This window comes from Schistocerca serialis, chromosome 2, assembly GCF_023864345.2.
Source record: "Schistocerca serialis cubense isolate TAMUIC-IGC-003099 chromosome 2, iqSchSeri2.2, whole genome shotgun sequence".
NCBI classification, from domain to species: domain Eukaryota; kingdom Metazoa; phylum Arthropoda; class Insecta; order Orthoptera; family Acrididae; genus Schistocerca; species Schistocerca serialis.
The window spans coordinates 1,113,896,137-1,113,909,618 of NC_064639.1; positions in this window are offsets into that span (position 1 = coordinate 1,113,896,137).

Sequence of the window (13,482 nt, forward strand, 5' to 3'; positions counted from 1 at the left end):
CTAGGAAGTTTCATGCTCCCCTTATGTTAACAACAGAGGATACTGATCATTTCTAATGATCCAAGATGTTTGTAACAGTTGGAAATAACTTTCGAGGAACTAGCTTTATTCGATGTGAGGACGTTTACGCTCTCCGTCCACAAGGAGAATCCCAGCCACACCACATCTAGAAGCTCTTAGCTAAAATTCTGTTCTGTCTTTGAAAAGAAACGTTTTGTTTCTAAAATAACTAAGAGGGCCTGCTGAAAAGTAATGTCTCCGAATTTTTTATGTGAAACTCTTAAAGTGTTTTTAATACCAGAAGCGTTATTAGCATTCTGTATCTTTATTCTTCATGTCTACATTTATTTCTCGTCATAGTCACCCTGGTAACGAACACATTCCTCACAATGAAAGGGCGGTTTGTTGATACCATCACTGCAGAACGTAAGACTTCGTTGACAGAACCAAAACTCCACCTCTGCTTACACCGCTTCCTCACTATCAATGTGAGGTCCACGAAGGAGTTCTTTAAGTTTTGGAAACACATGAAAATTGAATAGGGCCAAGTCGAGACCGTAAGGACGATGTTCGATGACAGTGAACTCAGGGAGTCGAGCTGTTACAATGTCACAGCGCTTCTGTGTGGTCTGGTATTGTTATGCTGAAGGACAGGGTCTCTTAGAATTCAAAACATAATTACAGCATGGTGTTCCTCATGCACAGAGGTAGTTACGTTACACACCGCTCACTAGTGGCAGATGGCTGTAAACATGCAGACATGAAGAATAAAGATGCAGAGTGCTAATAACATTTGTTTCATTTAAAAAGCTTTAAGTGTCTCTGTATAAGAAACATTGAGGCACTGCTTTCGAGCACGCCGTCATGCCATTGATCACATGCACACTTCCCACATGGGGCAAGATACGCGATTCTCTAGCGAAAAATCCTATCTGACAATATACTGCTCAGCAATGGGCGAGAAGAGGAATAGCAAGAGCGTTTTATGCACTCGGTTTTTCATATAGATTTGATGCATCTCTGTAATGTTGTGGAACCAGGTATCCTTACCTCATTGGATGTGAACACTGCTGTATAGGATAATTAGTTTATTTGAACTCTTTTCTTTTCATATAGGCACGTTATTTAGAATATGAGTCGCGGTATGCAATGTCGAAATGGTACTGATACATCGTTATCGATTAAATTACAGTATGTGAAAATGAAACACTTAAACTGCATCGCAGACCCTGTGCAGCTGTCTCAGTCTTGCCATTTACGAAAGTTAATTATTGAGTGCAATTTGACCAGTAGAAACACCTCATATTAATGTCCAATTGTAGGTGCTTAGGCACTATTTTGATAAGCTTACGTCGAACGTATATCACACATAGTTAAGATGGGTTCACATTGACTTAATGGACACTGCTCATACAAGTACTGTAATTAGAGTGGTTTTAGATAAGCTTTATACATCTTTCTCTGAGTCTCAGTATTGTTTGAAAAAAGGGCCTGTCTGTTCTCGCTGGAATTGGATGTTGTCAGAGTTAAGCACGTCTTTGGTTGGAGGCCTCAAATTATGTTGCCTGCTTCACTATAAATAACGTATCACTGTCCATCTCTGACTTGGTCAGACACTGCAGTGTCTAGTGACTGATGGCTGCCGATGGTGGCCTGGCACTGTGGAAGTGATGAAGTCTTTATGGCCGGTATTGGCACGGTGCAGATGGAACAGAGCGCGGAAGAGACCCTCCTGAATTTGTTTGCTTGCTCCAAATGAAGTGCATACCTCTATTTGTCCAGTCTTACTACAACACACGGTGTTTGAGGTTGCTCTAGTAAGTTACATTCCAGTTTTAATAATGAGCTATGCAGATTTTTTTCAGAAGTGGACATGTCCATTTGACATCATAGTGTGTCGATCATAGTTTTCAACACACAAACCCTTTTGTGGTTCATGGGAAACACATGTCTCACTGTGGTAATAAGGTATTACGAGCACTGTGAGATCTATGTTCCACACCTGGTTTGGTTACTATTAAGCAAGAAACTCTTATAACACGGACTATAATATTGCTTGCCGTGGCTGGATGTATAAAAGCCTGGGATAATCATTTGGGAAAACAAATGTTTATAGGTAACGCAGTACCTCTTTGTCAGGAAAATCAAATCGTAGCACCACTTCCTCCACTCAATAAATACCTAAAGCAGGCAATTGTGTTTCCTTATACATTATGAAAACTGTGTTGAAACATTAAGCACTCTTCGGTAGTTCAGCTGGTTTGTACATCACAACAGTTAGCAGGACATAAAGAGTACTGCAGAAGGAATGATCAATACTGAGGGGCATGACAGGAATCATAGCCAGATGAAAAAAATGTCTAATAAACATGTGCCTTAAAATACAAACCCAAAGAGCTAGAAGCACTTCATCTTCGTCTTTGTGAGATAAATATATTCTACTGCTAGTTCTGATATCTTAAAGGTGTGGTGGTGTGAACCAAAACAAAACAAAAATGCATACCATCATATTCATGAGCAATTATTCAATTTCACTAGTCTAAAACTCATATCTTCTACTGAACAGGTGGTCATAGCTCTTACGCTGTGCATTTCAGTGCCCATGTTTACTAGATTCTTTTGTGTTTCGAATGATCGACCCTACCATATCCTCAAATACTGGTGATTTCTCCAGTGGCACACTGTATATACCCGAGTAAACGTCTTAGAATGTATAACAGACCATGGTGTGTGATAAATCAAACAGGTCTTTGAAATATTATATTGAAAATTTGTACGTGACATTTCATATTTATCGTTGTTAAGGGAGTAAATATGTTTCACTGTTTATAAGGAGCTGGAGGCATATTTACAGAAACCAGTACCTGGATGTTAGAAGTACTGACCCTGGCTATTTAGACACTTGTCCCACTGTGACACAAGGCGGTGAATGGCTGTCTCATAAAATTCCCGGGGCTGCGATGTTAACCAGTTCCGTACGTACAGCTGGACGTCGTCATCAGACATGAATCGTTTGTCTTTCAGAGCCTTTTTAAGGGCATCAAAACTGGCGTAATCACAGGGAGAGAGGTCCGGATTGTATGTAGGGTGGTCGAGATCCTTCCACCTGAATTTCTGCAGAAGTGCCGTTATTGTGTTGGCCGTATGAGGCTTTGCATTGCCTTGGAGCAAAATGACCCCGCTGGTGAGATTGCCTGGTCGTTTTGATTTGATCGCTTGGCGAAAGGTGGTCGAGGTTAGCGAGTAACGATGGGAATTCACTGTTGTTCTGTGCTGCATGAAGTACATCAGAAGGGGTCCAGCTTGGTCAAAGAACGTCAGCATAACATTTCCTGCACTCGTGTGGACGACGACGTCCAGCTGTAAGTGCTGAACTGGTTAACATTGCCGCCCCGGAAATTTTATGAGACAGGCATTCACTGCCTTGTCTCACAGTGGGACAAGTTTCTCAACAGCCAGGATGAATACTTCTAACATGTAGGTACGGTTTTCTGTTATTATGCCTGCCGATCGTTTCTTTTTGAACGCCCCTTACATTTGTTTTATTTTTTTCTATGTGTAGCATCCTGACAGAGACCCTCTTCAAACAACAGTTTAGCTGTTAACGACAATTTAGCTTGTGTATGTGAGCTTAAAGTATATAATGGCACTTTTATAATTGTAGCCGTGTATTGGTGCCCATTCGGAAATTTACAACTATTTTGGAAAAACTTGGATTCTTTGTTGTGCTGCCCGTCAGACAAAAGAAAGCAAATTATAGTTCGTGGGGATTTCAGCGCAGATATTATGAAGGAGTCCGATAGAAAGCTTGACCTTGAGGTATTACGTGGTTCTTTCAATTTGACATCAGTTACTGATTTTCCTACTCGTGTGGTACTGGAAAGCAGCACACTGATAGATAACGTTTTCACCGACCAAGATAAATTTAATTAAATAAAAACTTTTCCTGTTAAGAATGGTCTGTTTGACCATGATGCACAGCTAGTTACAGTATATGATATAGTTCCATGTAGCAATGCAAAACAGTCCTCCAAAATAGTGCATTGCATTAACGATTTAACAACTCAAAATTTTAGGGAGAGCTTGCAACAGTTAGACTAGGATGAGGTATATAGGGAACATGATGCTAATTTAAAATTAAACCTGTTTCATGGTACGTTTGTGAGTATATTTGAAAACAGTATCCCTAAGAAAAGAGTGAAATATAATAGTGAGAATCCGTGTAAAACGCCATGGCTTACTAAAGGGATAAAAATATCTTGTAGACAAAAAAGGGAGGAGTAATGATCCCGAAACAGTGAAACATTATAAAGACTACTGCACTGTATTAAGAAAAGTTATTAAAAAGTCCAGAAGTATGTGCATTATGTCTGAGATTAACACATCTGATAATAAAATTGAAACAAATTGGAATATTGTGAAAAGAGATACAGGGCAACTGAGAGCACAGGAAGACTGTATTTCTAGCAAACACTATGAAAAGTTTGTTAACAAGATGTGAGAAGAAGAAAACATTTTTAATAATCATTTTTTCAGTGTTGTAGAGAAAATAGGTTCCAACTATTCATTATAAAATCAAGGCAGTATATGGAAGAGTTAGTACCTATGCAATTTCGTAAAGTTAATATCCAATCCACGTCTCCTACTGAGTTTAGGAAAATAAGAAATTTACTCAGAAGTAAAAGCTCACATAGCGTTTCCAACACAGTACTAAAAGCTTGTTCCTAAGAAATAAGTAGGATTCTCGGTCACATATGTAGTAGCTCACTGACACAAGTCATTTTTCCAGATAGACTGAAATACGCTATTGTTAAACCATTGCATGAAAAAGAGGATAGATCTGATGCTAACAATTATTGACCAATCTCATTTTTAACAGCATTATCAAAAATTCTTGAAAAAGTAATGTCTTCAAGAGTAGTATCACATATTTGTAGAAATGAAGTATTAACAAAATGTCAGTTTGGTTCTCCGAAAGGCTTTTCATCAGAAAATGCTATATATAGTTTCACTGATCCGATATTAAATGCGTTAATAACCGAATATCACCCATTGGGATATTTTGTGATCTATCAAAGACTTTGGATTGTGTGAATCATGAAACTCTTCTAGACATGCTGAGGTATTGTGCTATGAGTGGGACAGTGCACAAATGGTTTAATTTGTACTTAACTGGAAGAATGAGGAAGGTCGAAATTACCAGTACAGATAGCTTACAAAGACCAGCAGAGTCCTCCAACTGGAGAGGTATCAAGAATGGTGTCCCACAGGGTTCATTCTCGGGTGCCTTATTGTTCTTAATACATATTAACAACTTGCCACTCTATATTCATGAGTATGCAAAGTTAGTTTCTTTCCTGATGATACAAGTATAGTAATCACACCCAAAAAGCAAGAATCAACTGAGGAAATTGCAAATAAAATCTTTCAGAAAATTATTAAGTTGTTCACTGCAAATGCACTCTCACTAATTCTGAGAAAACACAGTTTAAACAATTCTGTACAGTAAATGGCATAACACCATTGATAAATAGAGACTATGAAGCGAAGTTCATTGCTGAGGCAGAATACTCAAAATTTCTGGGTGTATGCGCTGATGAAAAATGGAATTGGAAGAAACACATCGATTATCTGCTGAAAAAGTTAGGTTCAGCTAATTATGCTATTAGGGTTATTGCAAATTTTGGTGATAAACATATCAGTAAATTAGGCTACTACGCCTATTTTCATCCACTGCTTTCTTGTTGTCATTGTTGTGGTCTTCAGTCCTGAGACTAGTTTGATGCAGCTCTCCATGCTAATCGGTCCAATGCAAGCCCCTTCATCTCCCAGTACCTACTGCAACCTACATCCGTCTGAATCTGCTTAGTGTATTCATCTCTTGGTCTCCCTCTACGATTTTTACTCTCCACGCTGCCCTCCAATGCTAAATTTGTGATCCCTTGATGCCTCAGGACATGTCCTACCAACCGATCCCTTCTTCTAGTCAAGTTGTGCCACAAACTTCTCTTCTCCCCAATCCTATTCAATACATCCTCATTAGTTATGTGATCTACCCACCTAATCTTCAAAATTCTTCTGTAGTACCACATTTCGAAAGCTTCTATTCTCTTCTTGTCCAAACTATTTATTGTCCATGTTTCACTTCCATACACGGCTACACTCCATGCAAATACTTTCACAAACGACTTCCTGACATTTAAATCTATACTCGATGTTAACAAGCTTCTGTCCGCAGCTCGTGGTCGTGCGGTAACGTTCTCGCTTCACACGCCCGGGTTCCCGGGTTCGATTCCCGCCGGGGTCATGGATTTTCTCTGCGTCGTCATGACTGGGTGTTGTGTGGCGTCCTTAGGTTAGTTAGGTTTAAGTAGTTCTAAGTTCTAGGAGACTGATGACCATAGATGTTAAGTCCCATAGTGCTCAGAGCCATTTGAACCATTTTTTGAACAAGTTTCTCTTCTTCAGAAACGCTTTCCTTGCCATTGCCAGTCTACATTTTATATCCTCTCTACTTCGACCATTATCAGTTATTTTGCTACAAAATAGCAAAAGTCCTTTACTACTTTAAGTGTCTCATTTCCTAATCTAATTCCCTCAGCATCACCTGACCTAATTCGACTGCATTCCATTATCCTCGTTTTGCTTTTGTTGATGTTCATCTTATATCCTCCTTTCAAGACACTGTCCATTCCGTTCAACTGCTCTTCCAAGTCCTTTGCCGTCTCTGACAGAATCACAATGTCAACGGCAAACCAAAAAGTTTTTATTTCTTCTCCCTGGATTTTAATACCTACTCCAAATTTTTATTTTCTTTCCTTTACTGCTTGCTCAATATACAGATTGAATAACATCGGGGAGAGGCTACAACCCTGTATCACTCCCTTCCCAACCACTGCTTCCCTTTCATGCCCCTCGACTCTTATACCTGCCATCTGGTTTCTGTACAAATTGTAAATAGCCTTTCGCTGCCTGTATTTTACCCCCGCCACCTTCAGAATCCGAAAGAGAGTATTGCAGTCAACATTGTCAAAAGCTGTCTCTAAGTCCACAAATGTTAGATACGTAGGTTTGCCTTTCCTTAGTCTTTCTTCTAAGATAAGTCGTAGGTTCAGTATTACCTCACGTGTTCCAAAATTCCTATGGAATCCAAACTGATCTTCCCCGAGGTCGGCTTCTACCCGTTTTTCCATTCGTCTGTAAATAATTCGCGTTAGTATTTTGCAGCTGTGACTTATTGAATTGGTAGTTCGGTAATTTTCACATCTGTTAACGCCTGCTTTCTTTGGGATTGGAATTATTATATTCTTCTTGAAGTCTGAGGGTATTTCGCCTGTCTCGTACATCTTGCTCACCAGATGGTAGAGTTTTGTCAGGACTGGCTCTCCCAAGGCCGTCAGTAGTTCTAATGGAATGTTGTCTACTTCTGGGGCCTTGTTTCGACTCAGGTCTTTCAGTGCTGTGTCAAACTCTTCACGCAGTATCGTATCTCACATTTCATCTTCATCTACATCCTCTTCCATTTCCAAAATATTGCCCTGAAGTACATCGGCCTTGTATAGACACTCTGTATACTCCTTCCACCTTTCCGCTTTCCCTTCTTTGCTTACAACTGGGTTTACATCTGAGCTCTTGATATTCATACAAGTGGCTCTCTTTTCTCCAAAGGTCTCTTTAATTTTCCTGTAGGCAGTATCTATCTTACCCCTACTGAGATAAGCCTCTACATCCTTACATTTGTCCTCTAGCCATGCCTGCTTAGCCGTTTTGCACTTCCTGTCGATCTCATTTTTGAGACGTTTGTATTCCTCTTTGCCTTCTTCATTTACTGCATTTTTATATTTTCTCCTTTCATCTATTAAATTCAATATTTCTTCTGTTACCCAAGGATTTCTACTCGCCCTCGTCTTTTTACCTACTTGATCCTCTGCTGCCTTCACTACGTCATCCCTCAGAGCTACTTATTCGTCTTCTACTGTATTTCTTTCCCCCATTCCTGTCAATTGTTCCCTTATGCTGTCCCTGAAACTCTGTACAACCTCTGGTTAAGTCAGTTTATCCAGGTCCCATCTACTTAAATTCCCACCTTTTTGCAATTTATTCAGTTTTAATGTACAGTTCACAACCAATAGATTGTGGTCAGAGTCCACATCTGCCCCTGGAAATGTCTTACAATTTAAAACCTGGTTCCTAAATCTCTGTCTTACCATTATATAATCTATCTGATACCTTTTAGTATCTCCAGGATTCTTCCGTGTATACAACCTTCTCCTATGATTCTTGAACCAAGTGTTAGCTATGATTAAGTTATGCTCTGTGCAAAATTCTACCAGACGACGTCCTCTTTCATTTCTTAGCCCCAATCTATATTCACCTACTATGTTTCCTTCTCTCCCCTTTCCTACTGTCGAATTCCAGTCACCCATGACTATTAAATTTTCGTGTCCCTTCACTACCTGAATAATTCCTTTTATCTCATCATACATTTCTTCAATTTCTTCGTCATCTGCAGAGCTAGTTGGCATATAAACTTGTACTACTGTAGTAGGCATGGGATTCATGTCTTTCTTGGCCACTATAATACGTTCACTATGCTGTTTGTAGTAGCTTACCCGCACTCCTATTTTTTATCCATTATTAAACCTACTCCTGCATTACCCCTATTTGATTTTGTATTTATAACCCTGTATTCACCTGACCAGAAGTCTTGTTCCTCCTCCCACCGAACTTCACTAATTCCCACTATATCTAACATTAACCTATCAATTTTCCTTTTTAAATTTTGTAACGCACCTTCCCGATTAAGGGATCTGACATTCCACGCTCCGATCCGTAGAATGCCAGTTTTCTTTCTCTCATGTTTTCATATGGCATCATATTTTGGGCCAATTAGTTATTAAGAGAGAAAGTGTTCATTGCACAAAAGAGTGTAATCAGAATAATAGCTGGAGCCCACCCAATACATCCTAGCAGAAATTCATTTAAAGAACTCTGGATATTCACCATACGTTCGCAATACGTTGTCATCCATAACCCATCCCAATTCGAAAACAACAACGAAGTGCATAGTTACAACACTAGAAGAAAGGATGATATTCACTATTCAGGATTAAATCTAACTTTGGCACATAAAGGGGTGAATTATGCTGTCACAAAAATGTTTGGTCATTTACCAAATAGTATTAAATGTCTGACACATAGTCACCCAACATCTAAAAGCTAATTAAAAGAATTTCTGAATGGCATCTCGTTCTACTCGATGGATAAATTCCTAAGTATGACGCAGTAACTGTAAAAAATAATTAATTAATTACTTTGTGTAAAGAACACTTACGTTAAAGTGACACATTCCACATCATTATGAAATGTCGTATTCATGATCTATGGAACGAAGATTAAAGTATGTATGTAAGTATGTATGTATGTTAGCCTTGCTAATCTTAGGACCGAATGAAAGCAAGAAAATAATTATGTTCATGTGACACATACATTGCAGCAAACTGATTTTCGAAACTGACCTACTTAAATAATTTTTTTTAGTGTGATTGTAATGTTGCTCATGCTGGAAGAAAGTCTCTGACCTCATACTTTCGAGATACTGTAAGTGTAGGGTGTAACACTGTAATGGCTATTTCGGTACAGCACATCATTGCTACATAAATAGAGATGGTACACATCAAAAACGTGTTTCTGTAAATAATACTAATTCTGTGCTAATTGTTAAACAAAGTAGCAAGAAATTATTTGTTGATATAATGCACTGTGGTAATTGTTACCCACTAAACACTATGTATTTACAGTTAGCTTCTTGTGTCTTTGCATGACGACGTTGAACAGTCATTGAAAACAGGTACGTGGACAACTGAGAAAAGAAGGAAAGGTTTCAGCAAAAACTGTAACAAATTACAACAAAAGTGTAAGAAAGTGCCACATAACTGAAAATAGAAACGGCAGATAGTCATATATTGGAGTACCAGTGTCAGAGTGTCAGGACAGACATAACGTCATTAAATTATGATGGGCGGTTCCATCATGATGTTACGAACTTCCAGGGACGATGGAGACGAGTAAATGTATCAATTTTCTTTAAGGGCGTCTTGTCCAGAAATGACTGAGTTCAAAGTTTCAAGTGAAAATCATTCCGTTACCTCTCACAGTGGACATCTTCAACTGCAACCTCTTTGCATTCCACATTTTCAGAGGCACTACTGGTCTAGTAAACACAAGTTGTACAATGCATACGGTAAGAGCTACGAGTAATTGTTGAGTAGAAGAGATATGTAGGAAAGACGAACAAGTGATCATAGCTCTTCAGGTATATACTTTAGCGTTCGCGTTTAATAGACTTTTCTGTTGTTTTATTCTATTCTACCTCCTCCCATAATATGCAAAACAAACAGCTTCTAAGAGATGACCTGTGAAAGGTATCAGATTTCACCTCGTAGCTTTTGACTCGGTTGTTTCTGGAACATGCTCCCTTACCTCAAACTGATACATTACTCTTGTAACCCGGCGATAATCCAGCTAATAGTTTATCATCTCTAATACACAACTGGCCTGGAGTAGTGAGGGAGAGGTTTCCTTAGTTTTACATGTACACTCTAACGTCCAAGTGTCTGACATCACTGAATTTTAGAAGTTCAGCCCCCCTCCAATCTACTAATAGAAGTGGATGGAGTAGAAGGGAGGTGGGGGAAGACAGCCATTTTGGGTTATAAATAACAGTCAATAAGATTAAGCTAAACCATATGGTTATATATTCAAATTACGTAAACATAGCATAAGGTCACAAGTGTATGGTTTGTTTCCATAAAGGTAAAAATATCTTGTGGCTATTTTCTTTACGTAAGAACCACAGCAAAGTAAGCGGTTTGTTTAGAAAAGGAGAAGAGCATCTAGCAGCGATTTTTCTGAGATAAGAACCACAGCCGAGGGCATAGTTTGTTATCAGTAGAGTCATGGATTAGACCTATATGGACATAACTTAGGAGCACAGGTGAGCAGTTTCTTTGAATAAGGGACCTAAATGGTCCCGTATCCTAATGACCCAGAGACATACGGGTTGGAAAGTGCTGCAGAACCTGCACAGCTCCACCACAGCTCATCACCCCAGGTCACTCGTTTCCAGTCATCCACTGCCAGTGACGTCACTCTTTACACCACCTCAAGTGTCGTTTAGCATTGACTACAGAAATGTTTGACTTATGAGGAGCTGATCGATCCTTTTCATTCCATACGCAAAGTCATAGGAAGCTGGACTGCTTGTAGTACTTTGTAACTCACGAGTACTTTTTTCCCCATATTTCATGCGACTTTTTACAACAACCCTCCGCAATGCTCGACAGAAACTGTCCATCAGTACGTGAAGTCTTCCTGGTCTGAGCTTAGCTCTGGTTGTTTCTTCAAGTCACCACATCACAGACGCATCAGCTGCAGTCCAATTGGGGAGCTTTAGAAGGGTAATAGTGTCAACATGGATTTGTTACCCCAGTGACATCCAGTGAGTAGCTCACGTTAGGAGTCACCGAGCTCTCTTCACCGACTCACTCTGCTGTTGTTGCTCACATACTGACAACACAAGACTCCCCGCCTCCTCCTAGACTACGGTTTGCCACACTTGATGTCACCTGGTAAAGTCCGACTTCATAGGGGTGTCTGTCCGCTTCTCAACAGACAGTGGAACACTACCGGTACTTCGCAACGCCGTTCGTCTGGTTGAACTATTCTCCACCATACAAGAAACACGATGACGTCAGAGTTGCGGCGGGAAGCCCATTAGCTCCCGTGGTAGCCAATCTGTTCGTGTAGTACATTGAAAACATCGCCCTGGACACGGATCCTGAAAAGCCTAGTTGCTTTGATCGTTACGTCGCCGACACGTTCGTTGTCTGGTCTCATGGACGCGAAAAGCTGGGAGAATTCTTCGACCCCATCACCAACACCCATGACAACATCAAGTTCGCGACGGAGATAGAGACAGATGATGCCTTGCCGTTCCTTGATATCCTCCTCCGCCGCAAAGAAAATGGTTGTCTCAGCCACTGCGTTTACCGGAAACCGACCCACACAGACCGATATTTCCACGCTAACAGCTTTCACCATCCGTCGCAGAAAAGTTCTGTTCTGAAGACCTTAGTTCATCGAGCCGGACGAAACCGTCTGAGATTCCGAAAAATTGTCGATGAAACTGAGCCACTTGCGGAAAGTATTCCATGGAAACGACTACAACAACCATCCGATTAAGCAAGCTATCTTTTCGAAAATACGTGAGCAGAAAGACCCCGAGGATGACTCGATGAAGTTTGCGTTCCTGCCGGTCTTTGGCTCAATAACAGGAAAAATAAGCCGGCTTTTAAAGAGGCATATAGTCAATTCGGTCTTCAGGGCTCCAGCAAAAACTCGACAACTCTTGAGGCCTGTGATAGACGACGTAGGCCTCAGAACACCAGGAGTATATAAAGTACCATGTGGATGTGGACGGTTCTATATCAGACACACTGTGTTCACCATTGAACAGGGCTGTGTAGAACAAGAGAGATGTTTTCGTCTACGGTACCCAGAGAAATCAGCAGTAGCAGAGCATGCATTAGAAAACAGTCTTCGTATTGCATTCGACGAAACATCTGTTATCACAAGGACTAACAGTTTTTAGGATAGTATAATAAAAGAAGCCATCGAAGTAAAAATTTGTGACATCACGCTCAATGAAGACGGAGGCCTGCAGCTAAGCACAGTGTGGCACCTGGCCATGGGAAGGTTGAAGCGCGTGCCGCGCCAGCACAACGCAAACTTTACTGTATATGATGCTGAAGCGCGTACCAGTGACGTCACGGAAGGCAGCGCGGCTACATAAGGACGGCAGCAGCAACTAGAAGACAGTCACCACTTGGCAATCGCTTAGGAGTACTCAGCCGAAAGCTCGTGGATTTTAAACACTTGACGTGGCTGGAAGCCCAAGAAACCTTTATTGGTACATATCGCAGTGAAACTATGCACTCCTACAGTATATTTTCCTCATAATGAAGGTAAGTTTTGCGTTCCCACCGAAAATGTTTGTTCTCGGGATTTCGTGATTTTCGTGAGTTTCAATCAATTCTTTCTAGCGTGAAAGAAACGTGCGGATTTTAAAAACGATCGGGTGTCGTATTGAACTACTGACGTACTTGTGGAATTTTTGCTTCGTTGCCTTGAATTTGAATTGTTATAATTATTTTCGGCCATAATGGCTATGTTTGTAAACCGTGACTGTGTGGGATATTTAGTTATTTCTAATTTCTGCCACCAGTCACTTTTTTATTTTATGTTTAGTCCAACATAATACAACGAGTTTCGAACATGTTATGTTCATCTTCAGGCATTTATACATACATACATACAGAGATATCTTACTTAAAAAGAAACAGTCTTAAACTAGATTAATCTATAACTCTTTGTCCATTGTTTGTTACTGTAGCGGTTCGTGTGACATTTGGTGGGGAAGGG